The sequence below is a fragment of the Calidris pugnax genome, unplaced genomic scaffold, assembly GCF_001431845.1.
Source record: "Calidris pugnax isolate Ruff unplaced genomic scaffold, ASM143184v1 scaffold56, whole genome shotgun sequence".
Lineage (NCBI taxonomy): Eukaryota > Metazoa > Chordata > Aves > Charadriiformes > Scolopacidae > Calidris > Calidris pugnax.
The window spans coordinates 16817560-16845070 of NW_015090839.1; the positions used below are offsets into that span (position 1 = coordinate 16817560).

Consider the following 27511-nt stretch of genomic DNA (forward strand, 5'->3'; position numbering starts at 1 on the left):
GGTCCTGTTACATCAGGTCACCTGTGGGACCCCCGTGTCGTGTCCTGTCGTGTCCCCCTTCTTCCCCCGGCCGGGAGAAGCGGCAGAGAGGAGGTCTGCAGGGTCTCGGGGGGTCTGCAGGGTCTCCGGGGGTCTGCGGTGCCCACCCGTGAACGTTGAGGCCTGCGGACCCTGCCTGGTGTGGGATGAGCACACACCGTCCACCCCCGGGATTTAAAACCCCAACTCGAGCAGCCTTTATCGCTCTGGTAGGTTTTATCCTCTCGTTGAGTCCAGGGGTGCAGGGAGGAAAAGTGTTGTCTGAGGTGGAGGTGCAGGCGCTGCTGCAGACGGGTGCTTTAACGTGAGAAACTTTTGTGTTCTTCAGGGCTTCGCCTCCGCTTTCTTAATTTTGTGGTGCCTCGGCCGTGCCCAGAGGTCAGAGCTTCCCTGGCAGCTGCCTTTACACGTGTGCAGCGCTTAGGCTGAACCTCTACACGCGTGTGACAAATCTGTCGTAAATCCCCCGGAGGACCCGGAACTCAAAAATAGCCTCGCTGGGCTTTTGAGAACTGAAAAGCAGTAACTGCTTTAAGTATCCCTAAAACTGAGTAAAAAATACCATAATAAATAGTTCTTATTTCTAATACATATACTTAGTGCAAACAGTGACACATTTTTTCATCTCCATAGCATTCTTTTAAATAAATACAGTAGTTTCAAATACAGTAGTTTCAAGTGGGCTTATTCTCAAGAGGGTTACCTGCATTATTGTTGGGAATGGACTCGATCTCAGTGTAGTTACAGTAACAGATTTTGTTGTATGGAAGGAGGTGAAAGGAAGTAAACACATAAATTAAAAATATCCTGAAGCTGTCTTTGGAACAGTCAAGAGCTAAACTGAGCTGATGGGCAGAGAGGATTTTGCACTTGTCTGGCTGCGCTTCCTAGTGGCTTTTTGTGCTTGTTCCCATAAATGCTATTATGTAATGGTGCTTCTCTTGGCAGGAGTCTATTGTCACCGTAATTCCTGAGGTTTCTGGAGCAATGCAGCTTGTTCGGGAGAGTCAGTGGTCAGAACAATGGGAAGAAAAGTTCTTAAGAGGAGGTTTTAACCTTTTTAATTTTTCATGCGGTAGGACTAAGCTCAAGACATCTGGATCTATTCCAGAGTATCTTTACTGTCCTCTGTTGTTCAGCTTGTCTTTCTCTTCTCCTAGGCTGCACTGTAGGCATCAGGCACCCGCTTGCATCCTGCGTCAGAGCTGGGAAGACATTGACTCTCTCCTTTAATAATAACAATTTTTTATACTTCTTTTTTTTTGTGTTTTTTTTTGTCTTTACCCCTCCGAACAGAAGCAGAAACGATATAGTTATTTTCAGAGCACTTTAACTGTCGCTTAGAAAAAAATAGTTGAGATAATGGGGAAAGAGGACTCTCCCAGTCTGCATCTCTAGTTAGAACTTGTCTGTATACATCAAAGGGAGGCAAAACGCCTAAGCAGAGAGAGAATTTGCATATTAAATGCCAGTGCTCTAAGGATCAGTGCTTTTGTGTCTGCAGTTTATCGTTGATTTCATCCCCTGCCGCCTCTTCAGGTGTCTGTCATAAATCTCTTTGCAAGTCTGCCTCCTTTTCTTTCTCTTGTGCCGCACTATTTTTTGGGGGTATATTTCTATGCAGAGAGAATAATTCCTTCCAGTATTGTAATTTGGTGGCCAGTTGTGGCACTGGGAGTTTTACAGATCGTGCTTCTGTCTTTTTATAACTTGCATGTTGTTTCTGGCAGTGATTCTGTTAGCAAAACTTGGAGAAGAAAATAAGGTTGGTGGTTTATTGTGGTTTTTTTTCCTCCCTTGTTTGGTGTTTATTCTGCCCTCTTACAATTGTCTTGTCCTGTTATAGAAATGAGTGTTTTATGGGCCACTAGAGAAGAGAGTACTAGCCGAAAGTAGGAAGGTATGTTTCTTTAAGGGGCCACTGGGGTGAAGGAAATGTGCCTGAAAGACCTGCAACCTAATCTAACTAGCTTTTAAAATCGAAGATGATCATTATCACTTTATGGTGTGCAGAGTAGCACATGACAAAGAGGCCATAACCTCCTCTTGGAAAAGTCGTTGTCAAAACCCGGGTGCCCTCAGGTTCCTACTTTAAAGGGGTTTTTTTCATACACAGATGTTTCAGTGAAGTTAGGGTGTGGGAAAGTACTGATCTGGAGGCTGAAATTTCCCAAGCACAGTATTACTGTAGAAGGGACTTTAGTTCTGTCACCTTCTTTCTATTTGTCATGCAAATTGGCCACCTGTGGTCTTTGAGGAGGTCCCAGTGTCCTTGAGTTGTTCAGTCACCGTGTCTCTGCTGAAACAGTTTCCAGAGAGTTATCAGCAGAGTTTATATTTAGTGCAGCGTGTGAAGATGGAGTGAAATGGCTGCTTGAGCTCAGGAGCAGCCTGGGGAGTCGGTGAGCAATGGTTATGGAAGTCACTAAACGTGTGTCCTGCCTGTAGAGCAGTGATATTGATGGGATTAGTTCTGTCCTGTGATCATGGTTGTTTTCAGCTATTTTATTCTTGTTTGGAGAATTGTTTCAGTGCTCAGTTAGAGCAGTGGCCTTAACCTCAGCTCCTCAGCTGTGCAACCTCTTCGCTGCAGACTTGGGTTTCTGTGTCTGCGGCTGTTCCTGTCGCATCACTTCTGCTTTTTATCAGTGTACTCACTCACACCACAGCCATCTCCTGCTGTACTGCCCAGATACCTCTCTTCCTTGTTCTGCTTTCATGAGAAAACAGATGTGAGCTGCTGGCCTCTGTCAGTCCAGGAAGGTTTGGTGTAGCAGCCAGAGTCTGTGTCAGGCCACTGCTGTCTTCGTTTCGCCCTTTTGAAAGTTGCATCTCTTCTTGCTAACCTTGAGATCCTCCCGGAGAAGCCCACAGCCCGCCGACATGCGCGTGAAAGGTCAGTAGCTTGGAAGCCTTGCTCCAGCGTTTCCCAGGCCGTGTCCTGTTGTGAGCTCCACCTGGTACAGGGGCTCCCCGCAGCTCCCCGTCCCCTGAGCCACTTGTTGGCTGCTATAACCAGCTGATCAGGCTTAGCTGGGAGAGAGGGGATCTTTCACTGGCAGGGCTGGGATAGTTTGCCCGAGAGACTCAGGGGTGGGGCAGCAGGGATTAAATTCTGCTTTAGGAGTATGTAAATAGAAACATGAAGGCGTTTCTTAGAACAGCAAAAGGGAGAACCTAACCAATACGTAGCAAAGATGCTTGTTCATAATGTGGTATCGGTTACAGTAGATTTCTCTTGCCAGAAATACAGTAGTCTGTAATTATGTTTATCTAGTTGTCATGACAAGAGTCATGTCTTAAGAAATGCCATCATACATGTTTAATCTCTGTTGTGAAGCTGTTCTGGGTACAAATGGAATTACTTCAGATGTAACGATTTAACCCCCAGCACAGAGAGTAGTATTTAGGGAGAGGTCGATGTCTTCGATGAAGCGTGGTCTGTCTTTGCAAGTCTTTCTGTGTAATTCACCCGGCTTTGCTGTTCAGTAGTTATGCAGACTTTTTCCTCGCCTCTGCTAGCAGGCTCATTTGAGCAGCTGCAAAAATTGATTTTAACTTTAAGCAGTGGAAATGCTTCTTATAAATTTCAGGAAGTGAGCTTTTGTATGTAGCAAGAAATATTTTCACCCGCCGCTGGTATGCTGTTTGTTTTGTCGCTGTGTGGTGGCAGCCAGTGCTCTCACAGGAGGCTTAGCGCTCTGGCACAGCTCACTTTGTGATGCAGGCTGCAAACCGGGTATTTTCAGACTGAACCTGGTAATGCTAATAAGAGACCAGTAGAAGCCTGGCCTGTTATTGGCTTGCCTATTTATTTATTTTAAATTGATGGTATTATTTGTGTGTGATAAGACAATTTATTGAGGAAGCTCACACTGTCGAAGAGCTGCAGGACCAGAAGCTAGAGGTCTAAAAACTCCTACCTCTTTCCCTCTGTTTCATGTGTCCCCTTCCCTTGGCTTCTGGCTCTCTCTGGCTGTGTGCTGAACGGCGGGCAGGCCCCCAAAGCAGAGTGTACACTGCAAACCTTCTCCGCAGTGCAAAGGGTCGATGTGTGTCTCTTGTGGCTCTGGAGATTCCCCGAGGGGAGCTGCTATCCTGGCAACCAGCCCACCCAGCAATAAATTTGCTTCCTGGTGTGAGTGAGTGTTAAGTGGAACGGGTTGGTCATCGCCTCTGCAGCGAGGGGTAACCTTGCAGGCAGGTTTAAGTACAGCTTTTGGAGCTGGTAGAGCAGGGTAAGAGGAAAACCGGCTTCTGGAAGCACTTTTATGTGGAGAATGAAACCCTAAGTTGTATTTATGGTACAGGCTAGAATGGCTTTCAGTCCAGCAGTGTAAACTCCCTTGCCATAGGAATGACCTACTTGCAGATGCTTGAACTTTGCTAGGCTGAAATGTGCACCATTTTAACCTTATGCTCAGGAAGCAGACCTGTTTCAGTGCTCTCTGTCTCTGTCCAAAGCTTCATTAGCTTACACTTTAAAAGCTTCAGAACCATTTGGAAAACTTTAAAGCTGTTTACGTTTTCCCTCAACTCATTTTCTTCCTGATTTTTAATTAAAAGTTGCTGTCGTTTGCTGCTGTTCCTGTTTTTCCCCTGCATTGGTTTAATGGGGTTATGTAATAAAATGAGTGGGAATTGAAAAAATCTCTGATCAAAACCAAGTTTGCATCTTGTTTGGGAAAGAAGATAGATAAGAAGTTATATTGGAGTATTGGCCTCTTTCTGCAGGACTCTTAAGGGACCATAAGTTTTAAGAGGGAAATCCTGTTGATACATCAGTCTTGTTTAAAAACCTACCAAAACCCAAACAAACAAAAAACCAACCCCAAAACAAATAAAAAACCCCCCAATCTCAACCCCTAAATTTCTGTAAGTGAGCTTGAGAATGATGTTCTTATGCTTTATGAATACATAGATCTTTCAATAGTTAAACTTGCTATTTGATTTTCAACAGTAGCTGTCAAAGGCAGCTTGCTTTGGAAGGAAGCAGTTTTTATGTGTGGTTTTAAATATATAGATTAGTGAAATGCTCAAATGTCTCTGACCTATTTAAGATGTTTGGAGTTTTTGTCTTCTTGGTAAATAACTTCTGGAAAGTCTTCAAGGAGTAGGTATTAAAGCAGCCCACACTAATACAATTACATTGTGGGATGTGCCAGAATCTCTTTTGGGTACTGGAGCCCGTTTGTGCCAAATCACTCTCGCAAGACATTTTATTTGTTAGATTAGTAAGGTGCTCTAATTTTAATTAAAACCCCTTTAAATGAGGGGCAGGGGGAAGGTAAAGATTGCATACTGGGTTTTTGCTCTCTAATGAGCCAAAAAGGCAGAAGGCGGCTGATGTGCAGTGAAGACGACTTAACAGTAATTTATCATTCTCTGCTGTGTGGGGATTCGTTACACATGAAAGCCAAGACAGAAACTGGCTCCAAAAGAGCCTGTGTAGGTTATCCTTTGCTGTTGGTGCACAGCCTGAAGAGAATCCCTTCTGCGCCAAAACACCAGCCTGGAAGGGTGATTGACATCTCTGCTTTTCAAGGGAAGTGTCAAAATTGCAAAGCATTGCTCAGAGGGTATGAAAGCTTCACTTCTCCATCTGCCACCGCGTATGCCACTGGTGACCCAGCAGCCATATGTTGGATCGTCCTGAAAGCTTTAGACCTGGCTCCTCTCTGAGGGCCCCTCACTCCTTTTGAGAGTGTAAAAAGAGCGTGTGGCTTGTTTCAGGAGAGGGAGGTTCCTGTTTTCACCATAGGAAAATCTAGTAGTACGTCTTTATAAAACTAAAGCATCATTGCAAAGAGGTGTGTGGTCCTGAAATGCTGCAAACTGGTTCTGTGATGTGCAACAAAAATATGCTGGAGACTCATCACAGGCTTTGCCCTGGCTTTGTGAGCAGAGAGTAGAAAACCATACAAGCTTATTAACAGAGCTCCATTAAAAACTGCTTCATGGGTACGGGGAGCAGGGCTGTGTGATCAGGGTCGTGTCTTGTGCGAAGCGTATGGTTATTTAAGTCGAATGAGAGACACGAAGAGGAGTTTGCTTTTAATTTCATTAGCTGTGAGAACCTCCATCTCGAGTCTGTTTCTGGTTTGCTGTCTTGCAGGGCTTGCACACTTCTGAGACTCAAAAAGCTGACATTTAAGTGTGACAATGAAATGTTTAACAACAAAGGAGATCTTTAAGCATGCTAGACAAAAATTCCTTTCAGCTGTACAGCTTTTACTTTCACTTTTGGATGACCAGTTTGCCGGGTTCTCAGTTGCTGTGTTTCCCAAGTAAAGAAGGTTATCTTATTAATAACCGTCTTTTCTTTTTAAGTCTTGGAATTTTTAGTATTAATGCTGAATAAAAAGGATGGGATGGGGGATAAGAGATGATAAAACATACTGGTCTTTTTTTGGCATCGTAGACGTAAATTTCCTTTCTGCTGTGTTTGTCTGGGAAGTATGCAGTATTTGTGATCACTAGATTTTTATTTGTAGAAATGTATGTGTATATCTGATGGACTTGATGCAGTTCTGTTCACTGTATTTCAGATAAACTCCCAAGAAGTTATGTCACATTGAAAAAAAACCAAACAAAAAAACAAAAACAAACAAACGAAGCTCAAGCATTGCTGAAGAACGTTTTCAGTAACACTCTGCTATGCTTGAAACTGATCTGTTCTCTTATACTTGAGATTTTTAAATGGAATGTGTGAGGATAGTTTTGAATATTCTTTGTTTTTGAGAAACTTGTGCACTATTTATCAAACCCAGACCTGAACATTGTTGGTAACATCTGCACCTGAAGCATAGCTGTGTGCCTGTGTCCTAAAAACAGAATAGAGCTGCTTCTAGCCCTCAGCCTTCTGGCTCTTTTATGTGACAGTGCCATTCTTATCCCCTATATACTCATAGCTAATACTTAGTTTTTTGTGCGTTCCTAGGTGTGTGAATCAACCCGTCGTCCCTGAATCATTACTTTAATCATATTAACTTGACAACCATTGTATGCCAGCTTGTGTCAACAGCAGGTAAGATGAAAGCCAATGCCCTTACTTTATTTTTCCTGACTCTCTGCTTTTTAAACCTGCATTTTGTCCAAATGGCATGACTTTTCTGTAGACTCAAGTCAGAATGTGCTGCCTTCCATGATCTCCTCCAGCAGCGAGACAGCCACTTACTGCAGCATTACTTCCTGTTTCAAAAGCTAGTGTTCTGAAACCTTCTTAGGGTCTGACTCCTTTGTAAACATACCTCAGCCTTTTTCCTGACACCTCTGTTAACCTGGGTTTACAAGCTGGGTTTTTCCCTTGTATTCTTCACACCCTTACCACTCCCTGGTTTTGCTATAGAAGCTGTTGAGCTCCTGCCTTCCAGAGCGAAGTGTGCACGATAAGCCACCTTACTGTCTGACTACTTCTTCTTGAACAGAAAATAGGTTTTATTTTGATTTTTTTTTTTCATACCTGCTCCCAAATCTTACCTTTGAAAACCTACCACAGAAAGTTGTATGTTTTATGTTTTAGTGGTAAGAAAGTACATGGATATGTCTTTCAGAGAACTAAAAATAAAGCTATTTTTTGGACCTCACCCTTTTAACCCCCTTTAGAGAAGGGAAGGAGATTGGGGTGGGGGGGAAGGAAATCCCTCTAATGCTTTCAACAAGGTTATTATCCAGTACTCTAGGGGAGTCCTAGCGCTGACAAACTAATGTGAGCCTTTGTTCTGATGTTAATCGGGATAGGGATAATTCCTCTGACTACGCCCTCTTCCCCTCAGATCCCTCTAGGAGTGATAAGGCATTAAGCTCCTTTGCTACCATTCTTCTTACTGTGCTGGCCCGTTGTCCTTGTTTCCTGCAATTGCTACCATGAGTACAAAGGCTTGAGTTTTGAGGACATCTCATTAGGAATGCTCATCTAAATGCTCTGAGATTTTTTTTTTTTGTGTTCCTGAATGGTACTTGTACACTTCAGTTAAATTGGTATCTTGCGAGAAATGCGTCTGTTTATTTTTTGTATCATTAAATAAGAAAGTAACTTTTTGTGGATGCAGGACACATTGAACTTAAATATAGTGGCATCTTTTGTTACATGTTGGGACATGTAACTTGAAGAATGCAAGTTGGCACGTAGCTGAAAATACCTTAGAAGGTATTTTTCCTTCTGTCTCTTCATTCCTCCATCCTTGGCCAGAGTGAGCAAATACTGTTTCTCAAATGCTTTTAAATACTGTTAAAGAGACTAACTTATGATCACTAGTCCAAAGAGCCCTGTAAGCTTTCTAGGGTATGTGTAGGGAATGTGCATGTGACCTAGCTATTGTTTTGGTTTATGCCAATGATCTGCTCCCAGTCTAAAGACAAACTGCACAGCAGTAGAGAGGGGAGCTTGAAGCCTCAGTATATAGTGAAATATGACTTTGCATATAATATAACACAAAAATTAGTCCATTAAAACCATGTCTCTTCAACAAATCTTATTTATGGCTGTGGTGAAAATGCTGGCTAGGTCTGATGTGAAATGATTGCATCAGGCAAAGCTGTTAAAACATGTCTTGCAGATCAAGAAGGGAAGGGGAGAAGTGTACCAAGTTATCCTCTTTAGCCTTCCTCCGCTGTATGAAGCTGATGAGAAGCTCATCCTTGCGCTTCTAAAAGCAGGTCTCCTCATATAGCTGTTTGGTTTGTGATAGTGGGTTCTCTGAGGTTAGATGGTGGCAATCCTCTGTGGATAATCTGTCCTGAGTCTGGCTGAGCTGGCCTTCTGGTGAATTTGTAAGGGAGTTTGCTGTCTTTCACTAGGGGCTGTTCTCTCTACAGGGTGGTTTGAGACCCTCTTTAGTATCAGTACAGAATATAGGGGCAGGAGGGATTTAGACTAGTTAAAGAACTTCCCTAGAAGACATTGATTGATTGAGTGCTCTGCACGGCTAGCGTCTGGCCTCAGACTGTTTCATTTTGATAGAGAGCGTTTTTTCCTAATGCAGAGTTGGAAAAGGCTGGTAGTGATTATATAAAAATCTGATTTCTTTGCAAACTGCCCAATTTTTGGCTATGCAGACGTAATGTCTAGATGAGCTGAGTTCAAAAAAGTGTGTAAAAAGGTACTGAGGAGGAGGGAGAAAAGCTTCATCAGAAGATGCCCATCTGAGGAGGCTCATTTAAAGTGTTTGGGGCAGGGAGTCCAGAACTGAAACTTACCTTTTTGCCTAGTGACTGTGCGCAGGTGGGGAGAGCGTGTTGCAAAGGCTTCCTGAGGTGAACCTGCGTGGAAGCATTAGCTGTGAGAAGAGGTTTATGAGCATTTCCAAACAGCAATTATTTTTAAGGTTGATTCTGTTGACAGTACCCTGAAGAGACATCACTAATAAATGCAGTGTGACACATTTTATGTGGGCAAAATTATGGGCTGGGCATAACTGCCTTTGCCTACCACGATTAACCCAACAGTTGTTAGATCCCAGGAAATGCTCATTTTCAGGGTGGTGATTGCTTTTATGACCTGAAAATAAAAACTGGGAGGCGTATGTGGTGTTGGTTTTCTTTTCTTTACTCTTGATTAGCGTATGCAGGACATTTCCTGCAAATGAGTGCCCTGTACTTAGAGTTATTCATATTCTATAATTTTGCAACATCCTGTTCATCTTCTATGATTTGAAACAATTATCCTGAAATGTTATGTGTGTGTGTGAGAGAGAGGACTGCAGAGAAGTTGCAGTACAGAACACAGGATTCCTCTCCCCCATTATTTTTATCCTGTGAAGTGAGAACAGACGGAGGATGGCAGAAGCATTTCTAAACAGCTCCTGTGCAAAGCTTCACGTAAGGCCTTGAATGCTCTCTAACCTGCGCTTTCTTGTCTGTTCCTTCCTTGTCTGCCTGAACCATTTGTAACGTGGAAAGCCTAAAACAAGTGCTTGTAATGATGGTGTCCACTCTGGGATTGGCCAGTGCATCCCTTCGTACATGTTGGGGTTTCTTCTTTGTGTATATTTTGACTTGGTTTTTTTTTGTCCAGGCTAGTGTTTCCTTTTTAAAGAAAATCTGGGCGCGTATGGCATTGTTGGTATTGAAAATAAAGGAAACAGTACAGAATATTCAAAATGTATCTGGTTTTCTCCCCAAATATTTTATTTCTGCTCCACTGATAGAAGGCCAGAGGAGACTTCCTCTGCCTATTTCTTTATGTATGAACTGCTAGTTTGGATTCTAGATGAGAGTGGGTTGAGTTTCTAGTGGGTTTTTTTTGGTGTTTATTTTAAGGTAACTTGAAGATCAGCTTAACCCTTGTGGTTGAGAGGAATGAAGATGGGTTTTCAGTGGCCACTATATCCCAGAGACAGTATATTCTTCCATTTAAGCTACAATGATCTCTTCTTCCCACCTCCTCCCCAATTCCCCCCTAACATTTTGTGGAACAGACACTTCTTGATTTTAATTTTTCATGTGTATTTACCCCTATTGTGAAGCTAGAGTTTTTAATTAGCATGGCTTAGTCATCAACTAACACATCGCAGAAAGGCTCTTTGACTTTTTATGTGGCAAGCAACTTGTGTATGAGATTGGGAAGAAGATTCCCTTCCTTCCTTCCCCCCCCTGTGGCCTTGTGCGCCCTGGTCAATTCCCCTCCTGCTCTGTTACCTTAACAGAGTTATGTTTAGAGGTAGATCTTAGCATCTTGGGGAGTCTTGGGTCAATCTAGCTCGTGATCAGTTATCTCACCTAACCTTGGAGTGGCAGGTTGGAACCCAGCATTACCTGCAGGTGCTATTTCCCCTCTGACTGTAGTAGGGAGCAGAGTATGACCATGTGTCCTTAAGCAGGAGTTGCAGTGAGGCAAGCTGGGATCATGTGGGACATACAGATTGAGGTACTTATCTTTCACAAGGATGGGTCCTTCAGGTGAAAATGAAGGCATGCTAGGGGTAACGGGTGTTGCCAGTGTCCTTACTGTGGCTGTTCAAGAAAACTGGCATTATAGCTGGACTACCATCTCACTCACTGGAATCCTCTCTTCTCATTGCCTTTCCAGCATGAAGGACTTGGCAATTTGTGATAGAAAGCAGCCTTCTGTAGTTCAGCAGATCTGTTGTAAGGGTCCCAAGAAAAAACAGTTATTTGTAATAAGCATCAGAGCTATTGATATGTAACTTACTTTTGGGGCAGGGAGTCACCTCTGTGTTGGTAGAGCAGCAGTTTTATGGCAGCAAGAGCCTGGGATGAATTCATGAATATGAAATACTCACCTGAAAAGCAGCTTGCTGCAGAAAATCTCCTGTTTGAGAGGTATGTCACCTGTCTGCCTGTTGCAGAATTGGTTGAAATCTTTCACTACCTCTTTTTTTTGTTTTAAATATTTCACAGGAAATACCTAGATTCTTCAGAATAACTTGGGTGGGTTTTTTGGGTTGTTGGGGTTTTTTGTTTGTTTGTTTGGGGGTTTTTGGGTCTTTGGTTGGTTTTTTTTTATAGCTAAAACCAGGCTGCCCTGCATAAAGTATGAAGCAGCAGAGGGAGGTGGGAAAGGTGATGTGTATTTCATGTGAGACACTTTTGAAAGGGCCTGAACACTGAAGTTGGAAGGAGTTGAAGCGTTTGAGCTGCTTAAATGTTGACAGTTGGCACTAATATGCTTCTGACCTCTGGCAGCATGGCTGAGAAAATAGGCCCAGTTGCTCCTTGTAAATTGCCTTAGTTGATCTGTCTACCTGTGCCCAGTCTTCCACCATCTCCAGTGGTGTACTAGTGTGCTGGTCGATGCTGACTGAAGAGGAGGACTTGAGTCAGAAATACTGATTCTTAGAGAATGATGCACATGCTGCAGCCTCTCCGAGCATTGTTCCAGGCAAGCCTTACTGAAATTGAGATACGTGATAAGATTTTACTTGATGTACTTGGTGGCAAGCAAGTGTGTTTGCTAAAGCAAGCTGGTATTTTATAGTCCTCCTGCGTTGTGCATCCTGCGTTGTGCATTTAATTGCTGCATAACTGATTCCTGCTGTCTCAAGCGTACATCGATTTTTCTTTTTTTATGCCAACTGTTTAATAGGCTCCCAGTACATAGGGGAATTTTGCACCCTCTGTCTACTTAAAGTAGCACTTGGAACTGTTGAGAGATAGTATTCAGCTTAGACAATAGAGTATTGTGTCTTAACAAGGGTGTGTGCTTATCCTAAATTCTGTGAAGATACAGCTGGGGACTGTTTAGCTACTCAGAGGAGTTCTAGGCAACACTTTCTTCCCTTTAAGCATCTCGAGCCGGGTGCTCGGTTTGATGAATGTCCATGTGGTGAATTTTATAGGATAGATACAGTAAACAGTGCAGAAGAGTGGGGGTTTTTTTTATTTCTTCCAAGCCATGAAGATAAATATTAAATGTAAAATCAGTAAATTCTATCCAGAATTTTTTTTCTCTAGACTCAATGATTATCTTAGCCTTTCTTGTCTTTGAGGTCTTCTCTGTCTGCTTTTTGGCTCTGGAGCAAAAAATACTGTACGTGATAATGGTACAATTTTGCTGCAAGTGTAGAAAGTAGCCTGTTTTTCAAGTTGAAGCCAATTTTTGGAGGTAGGTGAGGTTAAGGAGGAGCCAATAAGATATTTTAAGCAGGCTTTTTGAAGCTGGCTTAACTCATTAGTTATACTGGGATGAGCCCATGAATTCAGTAGTTATTTCAGACTTGCACTGTGAGGGTGGTTGTTGTTATGCCCTCTGTATCTGATATTTGAAAGACTACTGTGGAGATCCTCTCCTCGTTTTGGAGAAGGGAAGGAAAGTAAGAATATTGCAAGCACAGTATGTGGAATCCCTTGGTGAGTGTGACACTGTGCCTGCTACCCAGGAGTCAGATGCTGAGAAAAGTATTTGACTTAGACTGCATGTGAGAACAGAGACTGACAGCTCTGGAGGCTGAGGCTGTATTAGCCTCCAAGAAAAAAAAACAAAACAGGGAGGTTAAGAAAGGTGATTAGTGTAGGCAGCATTAATGCAAGCTTTGTATAGTGTTGTGAATGTTGTGTCGTTGTTGCCTGGGCTTCTCTACATGCTTCCTGCCTATCAAAGCCTCTAGCATCTGCAGGAAATAGAGCAGTGAGCTAGATAAACTCGTTTTGTTCTCGTGTGAAATCTTGCACACCAATATGTGTGTTAATTTTTGAGGGTAGATCAGTTTCCTTAGCTCTGTATCTGTCTGTAATTGAGATGTAATCTACAGTGTGTTAGGCGGTGCTCTCAGGTGGGGACACAAATCTCAGCTAAAGGACAGGAGCATGCAATGGAGGAAGGTAGGAAAAACAAAAATACAGAAAAATATAATTAATTACAAATTGAACTAGGCTGTTTCTTTTATGTGAAGCTACTCCTAGGAAGGTGATGATCTGCATGCTTTTGGGAAGACAAACCTCTCCACAACCTACCAGTCTCCTGGTGTCAGGAACTAGTTCTCAGAAGAGATGGTGTTGCTTGATTTCCTGGTGAGAAAGAGGTTGTGAAAAGTCAGAGCAATAGAAGTTTGACCTCTGTAGCTGTGATAGACCCAACCTCCTGCTCAGGGCAGACACCTGGGTTGCGTAAATCTGGATAGAAAGGAGTGGGTCTGGGTGTCTTACGTAATGGTTTGAGCTATAGGTGGTAGGTGAGTGTCCCTCATGGGACCTTCCCTTAAGGGACACGCTGAGCTTGCTTCCCAACTAGTGAAATCACTGCTACTGACCACAGAACAGCAGGAGACTCGGAAGAGGATTGCAAAGGCTTCTCTGTTCAAATCCACATTTAAGTAATGTTCAGCTGGCTGCTGGGGTCTGGGCTTTGGCACCCTTTATTATCATTTCTGTCTTTGGAGAACCTGGATCCAGGAAGAAGTGGTAAGAGGTGGTAGTTGTCCTCTCGATAAGTTGTTGCTTTTGTTTAACACAGAGGGAAGGAAGATTTCTTGCATTGAATTCTTGTCTTGTATAAGGTAAAAATGTATTTGCCTGCCCAGATGTGACAACCTCTCTCCCTCCCTTCCCACTCTCCTTCACACTCTGATGAAAGCCTGTATTCCAGGACATACATGTCTTGGAGTAGGTAAAATGTTTCCATGCTTACAAACGTGATGTTTTCAAGTACTACTGCAGTCTCTCATGCTGTCAATGGTACATCCTGGGGGTAGGGGTGTTACTATTTAGCCATAGGCTTTTTGCCTTTAGGCTGTGTTTAGCAAAATAAGTTTTAAGTAAATTCTGTCTGGTTTACTTTGGGATTAAAAGCTTAAGCCCCATTCTTTTTCTTTGGTATTTTTGTAGAGAAGACATTGCTGGAGTAAGACTTGCACTTGGCTGTGTTTTATAGTTTACTCTCTTTAACACAGGATGAGCTTCTCTGCCTTCTGGAGTAGAAGCAGCTACAATACAGTAGCGAAAACTCAAGCAAAAATGATATGTGGATTTAATTCCACAATAATGGCCGTTTCCAGTGTAATAGCATGTAACGTGTGGCTGCTGCGTGCCTTGCGCTGTGCTGTGTGACTGTTGTGGTTTTCCCAATGTGTGGCTGTAAGGCTGCCAGGCTTTCAGCTGCTGGTGTGAGGTTGTGCCAGCCACGCCTGGCACACGAGGAGGAGATGATGACCTTGTAGGTGTATGGGGCATGGGCAGCCCGGGGCTCGATGAGAGCGCTGCATGGAGTGGGGTGGCAAGCTCTGGCATTGCTGTAGCTGGACACAGAAGTCTTTGTTCCTTCAGTCATTTGGTCTCAGGTTAAGTGCTGAACTTAGGAACGCAGGGCTGCTACCTGGCCTGGAAAGAAAAACAGTCTTAATGCAGAAATGCTGTGCTCGGGTGGAAAACATCAAGACAGAAAACAGCAGAGAGGGGTTTCTGCTGCTGCCATTGAGCCAGTGGTGGCCTCTGGATGGTTTGCTCTGCATTTGGTGGTGTTGCAGGCTGTGGAGGTGTTTTGCTGTAGTGGGCATTGAATAAACCACTTGATAAATCTAGAATGCAAACATGCAGCGACACCTATACCACGTATGTATGAATCTCTGTTGAACAAAAACCCAAGATACTTTGTCCTGGGTTTTTTTTTTTTTTACTTGAAATACCAAATGCCTAAGTTTGAGGGTGTCTTTGTTCTGGAGAAAGGTGAATTTGGGGATCTCTCCCCACAGTAGCACTGAGCTCGACCCTATCTCCTTTTGCATCAAACAGAAGCACTTCCTTGCCACATTTCATTGGACAGGAGCGCTCAAATACTTGGTGTTCAGAAAACAAAAGTCCTGTTGCTCTGGGGCTTCTGAATGGCTAATGAGTAGTGACTACTGAAAGAGACTTGGTCAACCGGGAAATTCTACCTTTGTTTGAAAAATTTATCTACATCTGTTCATGTAAGATTATGAAATAGTTTGGATTTCAGATTATTGCCATAGGTATGGCTATTTTGATATCCCACAGAATAAATCTGCTCCTCCCAGGGTTGAAGGTTTGCTACGCTTCTGTTTTTCTTCTCTGCGCTGCATGAGGTAGTGAGCAAATGAGCTATCATGAGTCTAAAGTTCAGACCATGGAAGAGCAGCTTGGGGGCATCTCTAATACCTGAAGCTCCTTTTAATTTACAGAGGAAGAAAAAAAAAAATCCTTTAATTACTGGGTAGATGACAAATATGAGGATCAAAGTGAGACTTTTGAGGCAAGGCTTAACTGCTTATAAGCCAGAAGTGATTGTGGCTGTCCTTGCTAATGAAGTTTGATGTTGGAACTACAGAGCTGAGAAGGCAGATTTGGGGAAAGACAATGTGAAAAAGTTTTCTGTCTGCCCTGTGAAATACCAGCCTTTCCCCCTTGGCTCCCTTGCCGTCACCAGAGGACAGATGCCATGTGCAGGGTCACTTTGGCCACTGCCACTTCCTACAGTCCTGTGTACTTGTTCTGGGCTCACCCACAAAACTGCTGCTCTGCTCTGACCTTTTCTTCTCAGGCTTCCTCTGCTTCATGACCAAGACTGTGAAGGCAACACCACATCCAGCTCTGGATTCAGGTGATCCTAAAATGGATAGGCTGTCTCACGTTCCACACAGGAAAAAAAAATGGATTTTACTTGCCTCCACAAAATATGCCTCTTCTGAAAACAATAGGAAGGTGGTTGTGGTTTGATCGCAGTTAGCCACAAGCAGTTAATGATACTGGAGAAAAAAAGAGCCTAGAAACATTTGCTATGGAAGTCTGTATTTAATCTCTCCCGGAGGCCTTTGACTTGCTTAAAGCTGTGCTACAACCTTTCTGATTTCCAAGAGTATTGATTGCCCCCCGTGTCTGAAAATGCATTTAATTCCGTGATGCTTTTGCTGGCAGGAGGTCTTCCTTTTCACATGGAAGAAATGTAAACTATAGATCTTGATAGAAATTGATTAGTAGTAACTTCTGGTGGCATGGAAAATCTTACATAATAACAACATAAGCCATGTGCAGAAGCCTGAGTTGCGGAAGGTTTTTAAGTCAGAAGCCTGCTTTCAGCTTCCGTGGGAGGTTGCTACCCCACACAAGCACACTGTTGCTGCTGTTCTCTGGTGTAAAGCATTATCCTTTTCTAGAAGGATCATCAGCAAATAAAATGCGTAAGGAGGGCAAAACACGGAATAAAATGACACTTCATTGTACAAATTTATCATCAAAAGCTGGCTTTTATAGGCATAAAGATGAAGTTCCTGGTCTTAAGGTGAGGCTGCTAGCCACCTCTCAGGAATTACTTAGCCTGGCAGTACCTAAAATTCAGATAGTGCATCAGTGGGGAGACTGGGACGTGTTGTGACCTGGATGGATCTGGGAAGTAATGCTGGCACTAGTTAATCTGGCCTGTCATTTTCCATTTTATTTACTCCTGGCACTTGATTGTCAGAGCAGGCTTTTATGCTGTGTTCTCTTTGTGGCTTAGGCTGCTCAGCACTGCTGCAAAATCCTTCTAATCCTTTTTGCCATCCGTCTCTTGCAACGAAAACTCAATTGACAAAGTGAATACTTGGATTTGAGAGAGCAAGTGGGAATTCAGGTTTGGGAAGAATGAAGAATCAGCAAATATGGCAAGACCGAGCTGGGACTGAGGGACTCTGACAATAGGTGAATTAACTTGCGTGCTATATCTTGACAGCTGTTGAGAGACTTTGCTAGTACCAAGGATCTTATCTCCTCGCACAAGACTTTTGCAACTAAATGATACCCACCAACAGGTGCTCAAATAGAAAAAGACCTTATTCATCTGGTTTTTAAGAGATAATGAGGATGCATTAAGATTGTTCCTCTTGGCTTCTGCATCTGGTATTGTAACTTTGCTGCATGGCGGACCTGTATGTGGGATAGCACTGATGAAGTAGAAGCTTTCCCAGCTAGCGGGCCTGTGTTCTGCAAGATAGTAGAAAGCATTGCTGCCATGTAGCTGGCCTCACATTTTTTTGAAGAAAGACATGTTCCTGAGTGCTCTGACCTGAACCAACTGCGTTGGTTGCAATTCTAGGCAGTGCTTTCAGTAATTGAAGATGGCTTCAGGATAGCGGTTGAGATTTACTGTGCTAACCATGCTTACTGCTGCCAAATGCCTCACAGCTCCAGAGTGTTACTGTAATCTGCTGAGGACAAAACTGGTTTTTCAGTATTGCAGCTCTGGCTGGGCTGTGGATAACCAGGCTTGTGTTCAGGCTAAGCAAAATTCCTACAGGACCGTTCTCATCCTCCTCATTCTGGCGTCCTGTCATGACAGTGCTCTGAGCTTGACTGTCCAGGCCAAAATACTGGCAACACCGGTTCTTCAGAAAGCCAAATCTGGACTGGGGATCATGGGGCTGGAACAGTGGAAGGGGAACAGGCATTTTCTCTCTTATCTTGGAAGGAGTGACCTATTACTTTTGCTTTTAAATATGAATGAACTCATTCTCCATACCTCAGTTACTGACCATATGGTATTCCTGGTAAAAAAAAAAAAAAGTAGCAGATGTTCCTCTCTTGCTGTGTTTTGCTTTGTTACTCAAATTGTCTTTGTTTTCTTTCTACCATATCTGCAATGGACTGTAGAGTATTCAGATCCAGTGTACCAAGTTATTGCCCTGAATTTCTAAATGTGCTTTTACAAATAAGGCAGGCGCTGCATAAAATGCTGCTTGGGTTGTGGATCTGATGCATGTGTGTATATAGGTAGTAACAGGTCAGTATACTCATCTGAATAGTTTCTACTTCTGTTTTGCTGTTACTTATGGACACTGCACTTTGTTCTTCAACATATAATAGAATGTTCTACCCCATCTTCTTTGTGGTAGTTTGGTTTGGTTTTGCTGGGGAATGCAATTTCTTTGCAAATCTGCATCACTGCATCCCAGGGCAGTTTTGTTTCAGTGAGAGAATGGGTTATTTTTGCACATAAGTAGTTGTTTTCTATATTCTCTCTGCCAGTATGGTTGTTTGTCCTCTTGTCTACTCATGAGCTGCTGTTGCAGTTTAGTAAGGGAGAGTAGGCTTGTGGTGGTGGACTGCAGCAGACAAATGAGTGCCAGATAGACCATGGCACCCCCCAGTCAGGAACTAAAGGTTTGCACCCGTAAAGAGTTGTTCTCTGCTGTGTCTTTATTTGCATGGGATATGAAACACTTCGCACAACACTAAGAGAAACTGGTCCTTGCTGGTGAAAATTACTCCGGTCTTCATAAATCTCATACCATGTATTCTTAGGAATCCTCTCGTGGGAAGGGGCACATTGGTTTTGCCACTGGAGCTCTGTTGCCCTAAGGCAGTGTCAGAGGCTGGCTGAGCCTGCACTGCTGCACTGACCTGCATGTGCTCTGTCGCACATGCAGCTGAGCAGGCAGGGTATGAATGGAGCCCTTCTGAGGGCTTCTGGTCTGGGTAGATAGACACCTCCTTCCCCTTTGCCTGTTAATCCTGCCACGGTCAAAACATCTTTCTTTCACCTGTCCAGGGACCCTGCCTGATAGTCTTCTGTGTAAAGATAAGCATGTGTCAGCATTGACTTATTTATTAAGAGGGGTGTTAAACAAGAATGTGGTCACAGATTATTTTTTTTTTTAAGATTTTTGGAATGGGGAGGAAGATTTGCTGTTAATATCAAGGAAACTGCTATGATTTAACAAAACCCTCTCCATCATTCAGTGAAGTATACAGTGATGGGATTGCTTAAGGTGAAACCTTAACAAAATATTAGTTTTGTCTTTCCTTTTTGAGAGAATGCAGATACTGGCTTTCTCCATATATAACTGACTGTGGAACAGTTCAAAGTGTGTGTGGGTGTTTGTGCTCACTGTTTAATGCGATACTGAGAAGAGGCACTAGCACATGTCTCGAGACCAGTCTGTTGATGTGTTGTCTCTTGCTTTACTCTAGAAGGCTTGTGGCAGTGGCATGGGTCAATTCTCCTTTGGCAAAACCACGAGCCTCTAGAGGAGGGATTCTTTCTGTCCGTCCAGTGAAGGAAGCAGAGGTGGGGAGGTGATTATCTCGGTGCCCAACGGGTTTGCCTCAGACTGTGCACTAAAGAGAGATGTAGTACAGAACTGCCCTTCCTCTCTGTGCTCAGAGACCACTAGACCTTTCTGGAAGACTCATGTCTGGGTACTCTTGGGCTGTTTTCTGTTTGAGCTGTAAGTCACCTGTGATGGTGTGTTTATAGCGTGCTGCTTATGCACGTGAGGGCTTGTAGTTGCTATATTCAGTGAGACAAGGTGGTCTGGCAGGCACTTTTAACTGCAAAATACTGTAACTTGCAGGTAGTTCCAAACTTAGCGTGGCCTCTTGGCAGAGCCAGTCAGTGGGCCACGGTGTTTTAAGCATCTGCTCGTGTAGGAAACTGAAACCTAGAGGACTGTTTGGGGGAGGAAGGATGCTGGGGGATTAATGGTAGAATTACTCAGTTATAACAGATTCCTCTAAAATTTTAATGCTGCTCTTAGTAGAAGACAAAACCACCGGAGTGAAACCTGCTGATAGCTGTGTTTGGGTTCCCTGAGAATCCCACTGCGACCAGTTACAAGGAGGCAATGATTTCATCTTTGTCCTTAATCAGAAGAGAAACAGCTGCCCTGAGGGTGGTGAAATGCAAGGAAAGGCCAGATAAATGCTAAAACATGAAGAACAGAAAGAGATCTCTTCTTATGTAATACAAACAATAACATTAAGTTACCATGGTCTTTGAGGTGCTGCAAGAATGTAGACCCTTTGAACAAAACAGAAGCTTAAACTCTGATGGAAAAGATCAGTGTTCAAGATGAGTGGAGATGCTTTGTACTGAACCTGTGTTCTCTGTCCCACTGCTCTCAGTCGTTTGCTCACTGCTGCCATTGCAGCACCCTGTTGTCTGTGCTGCAGGCATGTTTTGGCTTAGTATCAAGCTTTGAAAGATATGTTCAGCAGCAGCTCTTGATCCCAGCCAAAGAGAGGGTTTACGCTTGTGCTCAGGTTCTATCTCTTAAGGATGCATGACTAAATTGGGGAACAGTTAAAAAAAAATAATCCAAAAAGCACCCTAGTCCTGTCCCCCCCCAAAAAATCCAAACGAAAACCCCCACCACAAAGCCTGCATGCTTTCTGAAAGTACATCTGGCATGGGAGAGGAGCCAGTTTGCTGCTTTTTCCCTGGAGCAGGAGATTCCTATGTCCCTGGTTGTGGTTGTTTAGGGGAGCCTGATGCAGGTATCTGTAGAGTGGCGATTATCCCTTGCGTGAAGGAAGGCAGTCTCCATTATCAGTGTGTGTGTCTCATCTCTGCAGCGAGCCCCAAAACGTGAGAGCAGAGCTCAGCCCTTGTGGAGGGACTGGTGCGCCCACACAAGCCTCACTAGATTGCTAGTGCTGCAGCCGCACAGGACCTTTGCAAAATGCACAAAGTAACTGCCCTCAAAACCTTACAAACTCATTCCTATATGCCCAGGGGCGATTTTTTGCAGTCATGGGAAGTCCTGGAGACATCGTTAATGAGTTCAGCTGAGGAAATAGCACAAGGAACTGTGGGAGAAGGAAGGCTCGCTCTTGCGTGCAAAGCGTGAACTGGGGTGTGGGCAGAGAGGGTAAGGAGGTGTGGCAGTAATCTGAAGAAGGAATGAAAGAGAAACGAAGGCAGAGGCGAGGCTGTGTTAAGACTTGAAGACGAGGGGAAAGAGCTGGGAACTGGAGAGGGAGAGCCAGTGGCAAGGGAAGTCTTAGTCTTTGCCCCTCTCATAAATCTGGTTTCATAAATCAGTAAGTATCATAAATCAGTAAGTATCAAGCTCATGTCAGCGACTGTAGCTACAAAAATAAAAAGGCAGTTAAATATTTACTGATAAGAATTTGAGGGAAGCCGGTTTCCCTCTTCGATTCTTGCTTCTGAGCCAAATTATTGGCATGTTCTGGGACAGAAATAGCTCATGTATCTGAGTGACCTTTTAATTTCCTTTTCAATCTTCTGAATCCACTGTAATGAACAAAGAAAGCATTAAGAAGAGGCGTGGTGCAGATTTCATTGCATGTTTGCAGTAGACTAAACAGCTCTGGATTTCTCTGGGTGTTACACAGCGAGAACCTGCTGTGAGAGTGTGATCACAGGGAACCAGTCGTGGTTCAGATTAAAGAGGTGGTTTCTCTCCATGTGATGGTAGCTCTTGATACCTTTGTAGCAGTGGTGTCTCTTGTTCTGTGTTTTTGCAGCACCTAGCACAGTGTGGTCTGATTCCTAGGCTCTGATTTCTGCCTCCCACTGCCCTACAAATGCTAATGAGGCAAGAAGTGCTTGTGAAGGGCTTTTTTTGCCTAGTTGTATACCTGTCAGAAGCAAAAGTTTATCCTTTGGCATGTGCCCCAGGCTTCCTGCCTGCATCTCTTCCCTTGCACTGGCTTCCGTAGTGAGTCACAACGACTAGCTGTAATGTATAAAAAAAGGATGTTAAAAAGCATGTACTAAAGAGAAGGGGATAAGAAATGATGTTTCAGCCAAGAGGCTTGCATGGGGTGAGGGGGGTGCATGCAGTGGAGGAAGAAACAGCATGAGATCAGTGGGCTTTTTATTGCACAACGTGAAAAGATCCCACAACTAAAATCTGATCTAACCTTTGCTTCCTGTGTGTCTTACAAGAAGTATTTTCCATGTAAGGCACAGGAGAGCCTGCTGTAAGGAAGCATGTGGCTGTCATTTATTTTGGAAAATGTGCCTCAGCATTCAAACGTAAGAAAACAGACCAGATAGACCTGTGGTAGCTGCAGCCTTTGTTGCCCACGTTTATGCTATTTAAAGACTAGTCTTCTCCAGCTTGATTCTAGTGAAATAAGAGGCTTGCCTAAAGTCTGCTGGGTACTTGTAGATGAGGAGAGTAAGCCAAGTGTTGCTAGGGATAGGCCTGACGCTTCTCAAGTCAACATAATTGTATTACCCAGCTGATGGTAAGGCAAAACCATTCCAAAAGGCTTCTAGAGCTTAGGTTTGATTGTTGGTAAATGATTTCTTATGCAAGACACCTTTACAAAGCAGCCTGTAGTTCAGGTGTGGTTTTAAGAAGAAGCTTTGATTATGTTAATCGCTTCTCTAAAGTTCTTCAAGATTAGTTCATTCCCCTGATACTCTTTTTCCCCTCATACTTTTTTCTGTCTCATAATAGTGGAAGGGGGAAATTTCTATCTAGGAAATGGAGATTTAAGCATTTCTTGTCTAAAAAAGCAGAGGATTCCTTTTTGCCTCTTGAAATTAAGGTTTTTGCAGACCTTGGGTTAATCTTAATAACTAAAAAATAATTCCAGCCTCTAACATTGGCTAATTCCATGAACCAGACCTTCCCAATATTGATGATATTGAGGCAGTAACATGCATGTCTGGTGTTTTGATCTCCTCAGCTTTTTTTAGGCTTCCGCAAAGTTTGAGTCTCATTGTATGTTGTGCATCTTTTTTCTGTTGCAATGTCTCTCATGTTACTAGTATAGGTCTTAATTCACCAGTCTCAAACCCGTTGGATTTTGTTTGTAGGCCTGGGTGAACACTCCTAGAAGTGAACTGGGATTCCTCTGCATATCCTCATCTGTTGGTGATTGGTTTGTAGATGAGCTCTATACCCTGCTCCTGGGAACGAGCAGTGGGTGTCAAGCATTACCGTGCTCTGAAAAATAACGCAGCCCTCCCAAGGCTGGTTCTTTGCTCTTTCTGCATTTCTTCATTCTCATCAGACCAGGAGTCCTTCCTGTGGTTAGGAGTCTTATGGTCAAGCTTAATTCCCCAGAAAGAAAGAAAGCAAAAATTTCAGGTTGGGCGTCTTGCAACTGCTGACACTGTAGACCATCACCGGTGCTGCTTTTCTCCTTGCAGGTGGAAGTACCTGCAGTGTTTGCAAGGAATAGTTTAGTGCCTAGATGATGATGGTGTTGAGGGTGTACCTGCCAATTCTACAGAGGTCTCCCTCCTGAGAGCCTTTGCCTCTTGAGTAACTTTTTATGTCATGTGGTGGAGAGTTCTGAGATTGAAACTTGCTGTTGGTCTAGTGACAAAAGCCAACAGCTTTCTTTGGTCAGAAATAAAGACAGCTGAATGGGAATGCTTCTTCAGAGAACTGAAACTCCTGTTCTATTACGCCTTTTCATAGTAAATGTAGCCTAAATATAATTAGCTTCTTCAGATTTGGGGTTTTTTTTTTTTGCAAGGAACTAGTGAAGACCATTGATGCTTTTGATGTAAAGAAAGCATGGCCGTGCTTGGCAGAGAAAGTAAGACTTGACCTTGGTCTCTCAGAAGTAAGTTGTTGGGCTCTCCTCACCAGCAGTTGGTCCTACCTTTCAAAAGGGCCGGTAATAGCATTTCACTGGGATTTCTTTCCATTTGCATGGGTGGTGTGAAGCAGCCTTTGCAGTGATTCCCAGCAGCTATACTGAGGCACCTCTGAGGAGTGTGATTTGGACGGGGGGTGGGGGAGATGGAGAGGAAGGTGGAGGCTGCAAGACGAGGGCTGCTAGAGGCCAGGGAAGGGGATGTGGCTGTTGGAGAAAGGGCTTCTGATAGCTATTGTGCTCTGTTGTATGCTGTAAGGAGGGTGGTTTCCTCAAAATGTGCCTTATTGCATCCTGTGGAGCCTTAATGGAGCTATTATTTTCGACGATGCAGGCGTTTCTTTGTCCTCCCCCCACTTCCCTCTCCATGTGAAACAGCAACTGCTTCATGGAGTAGATCCTGAAGTGCAAAAGCAGACAAAGAAGGTAGTTTATTGTCCAGAGCCAACTGTTGCTTACAGCTGTTAAATGTTGTGTTCAGCTCACCCAGAAAAGCAGTTTTAGGTGAAGTAGAATGTGTGTGAAAGCAGGCAGAGGACAGCCTTTTCATAAAATGAAGCTTGCAAGTGGCCTTTTAAAAGATGCTGCTGGAATGCCGGACAGTTGCAAGTGACAGACCACCAGCTCCTCAGGTTACTGCTGATGTACATGACATTCACAAGACAATCTTTCCCTGAACTTTATAGGTGGACCTACAGATGACATCTGGTTGGTTTTTTTCCCACAGTTGTTTCTCTGTGCATTTAGTGAAAAGAGGTGAGGTTAGCTAAAAAAAACCCCAACATTTCTCAGTTCCTATGCAGGAACCCTTTCTGGAAACTCTACATAATGTATTTTTTTCTTGTAGATAAGAATGAGAAGCTTAGTTAATTTGTGCATATGAGGCAGTTGCTGATCTGTTGATGTTTAGACCTTTCTGCAAAGTCTATTTTAATTTAAGTGGTTGCTCTGTTTCTTTCAAACTGTTGCTCCAGTGCTGTTACTTTACAGTTACTTCCTTATTTCTGTTCCAAGAGATTCTAGAGAATTGTTGAGCAAGTTTCTGATCCTGATGTCAAGCTATTTGCTTCCCTCCACATACACATAACGTTTGTAGGAACTAACACTTGTCTCTCTGTATTGTTTTTATCTAAAATGTTTGGCCTCAGAGGAAAAGGAAATTAGTAACACTAAAAGATGGAGCGAATGGATTTAGCCTGTTGTTTTGCAGCAGAGTCTTAGACTGCAAAGGCAAAAGGAGAATGGCTTTGGTGAGGATGACTGCTGACTCTCGAAAGACTAAATTGCATGTCAGATTGACAAAATGGGGAAAACAAATTTAATCTGAAGAGTACAGTAATAAAGGGATTGGGTGAATTCCCTTTGAGAAACTCACTTGAAAATAGATTAAACACACATGAAAACACGCTGCTGTTGAAAGGCGTTTTAAATCTTTGTCTCACAGTTTGGTGGGTTTTGCATATTAATTTTGCTATCCTGTAAGCTCCTGTAGCTGATCTCTTTGTGCTGCTGCTCGGAGCACTATGTTACAGGTAAAAACATGAAGTGGATGACTTTTAAACTAGCTTGCTTTATACTAATTCTAATAACCTTTATTTAATCTGTTCACTCTGAAGGAACCTTGACTCTAGGGACAGGAAATTGCTTGGGGATTACTGGCTGTGGCAAGACCTTCATATTTACTTGCACAATATCTGAAAAAAAAAATTAATAAAATCACTCTTCCTTTAAAGGCAATTGAAGCAGGAGTCGCTCTGCTTTTCCCGTGAGGCTGAGTAGAGGTCACTGGGAATTCTGTGCTAGAATGTTTTTTCTTGACAAATAGTTTGATGGCTTGAGTGCACTCGTGCAGGATGATGCTTGGAGACACATCAAAACCCCAAGCAAAGCAGAGAGTGACCTGTTTCCCAAGTGGATGTACTATTTGCTTAGCTGCTAGTGGCTCAACAGGAGGTGTTTCCTACCCCGCTGATAGCGAAGAGTTAAATGTGCCTGCTCGGAAATGCCTTTTTTAGGGGGAATGAGGAAGGATCTTCCACTTTTCAGCTCTGTGTGTGCAAGAGGAGCATGGGAAGAGGTGTCTGGGGCAGCATGCGTGGTATCCTTTATGCTCATGTGTCCAGCCTGTTGTCATTGAAATATAAGTATGCTGGAGAAGTAACAAAATGCAGAAATCCAATGAAGACTCACTCTGTACTCTCATCCTCTTCTTGCTTCAGTTTCGTGGATGCTTGCCTGATAGCTGGCCCATTCAGGGGACTGGATGACTATGCCTAGAGCCGGGAGGGAAGCAGACCAGGACGCGGTGTGCTTGGCCGAGGGAGAGCAGGCAGTACGTATTGCTTTCAGGGAGGCAGCTGCCCGAGTCACTGGCAGGATGCTGCACCTCTGGCATCTGGTCCCAGTGGCAAAGAGGCATTGCCTGCGGCTTTATCCAGGGTTTGTCCTTGCACATGTGAGTATCAGGAAGGAATTTGATCTTTCAGAGGGTTTTCCCTGGAGTTTTGAGGCAGGCTGGCCAGCTGTGCTTATGCAGTTCTGGGTGGTCTAGTGAGAAAGCCAAGGTGCGAGGCAGAAGGTTATTTAATCTGTATCCTTTAACTTTTGGGTGTATCTCCTGACCTAGCACTGGCATTTGTATGATCCTTGTCTGTGTACAGCAGCATTTGGTAGCCTTTCTCACTGTTCCATGGAACTGTAAGATTTACTGCCAGAGCAAGTTGCTGACTTTTGCTGTCCTGCTCTGTACAACTTTTTCCCCTCTCTTGACTTCAATTTCATTTGACTTCCTCTAACTAAGCAACCCTGTGTTGCCTTTGGCTGTCATGGAGCGCTCTCACCCAGCCTTCTGGCTTTTAATCTACATGGAAACCAGGCTGCTCAGAGCCCTGATTTGGAGAGAGGGCTTAGATCTAGAGCATCTTTATGCATAGTAAACGATTTCTGCCACATCTTAATGTGGATTGAAGACTGAGCTGGTTTTAGGAGCAAGAAGCCTGTGCAATTAGTTGGCCCAGCACGTAGTACAGGCTAAGCAGTACACTAGCTTAAGTCAGTGGTTCCATGAACTACAGACCTCAGCAGCAAAGCTGAGGTGGGAATTTCTTACCTCTCCCTAACTGTTGCTTCTACTGGCTCCAGAGCTGTGCTGGTGCAAGGACCCAGTTTCCCCCAACAACCTCCTAAAAGTTGCAGTCAGCCTTGGGAGTGAGGCCAGCAGCGTGGGGGTGTCTGGTCACCCTTCACCCAAGGTAGCAGCACAAATATCTTAGTGCTCGGGTGGCGGAGGGACAGGTCGCAGCCCTGGCTGGCCCCGCAAAGGAGCGGCACTGAGGTACAAGGGGCAGGCTAGACTATGGGTCAGTAAAGGATGAGGAACTGTTCCTGCTGTGTAAACAAAGCACTGAGAGCTGCTGAATTAACAGATACTACCAGGCAGTGACCCTTTGCTTAATGTTTGTCTTGAGTTTCTGTTCTGTAGTACACAGGCGGAACAGCAATCCCTGTGACACTTGCAGGGTGGGTGCTGTGGGACAGGTGCTCCCCCTCCCTTGGTGCTGCAGATGAGAGCATCCTGGTTCCCACCTCTGGGCTGTCCTAGTTCCTGCAAACACTGTCCATATAGATTATTTTTTTTAATAGTTTTTTTCACTAATAGCCATACTTTACGCAATGTGTAAATGTCACAGAGTCAAGTGAGGGAGAAGTTGAAGATTCAAAT

General features: G+C 43.7%; 1 protein-coding gene across 2 annotated transcripts in view; it reads left to right on the forward strand.

Moving 5' to 3' along the window:
- The window catches only part of SUSD6 (sushi domain containing 6), a 100464-nt gene that overhangs the window by 15946 nt on the left and 57007 nt on the right, over positions 1–27511 (forward strand). For both annotated transcript variants that reach the window (XM_014941769.1, XM_014941770.1), the window contains exon 3: positions 6980–7066. The gene's annotated coding sequence lies outside the window, so the exon portion shown is untranslated. The remainder of the gene's footprint in view (positions 1–6979; positions 7067–27511) is intronic.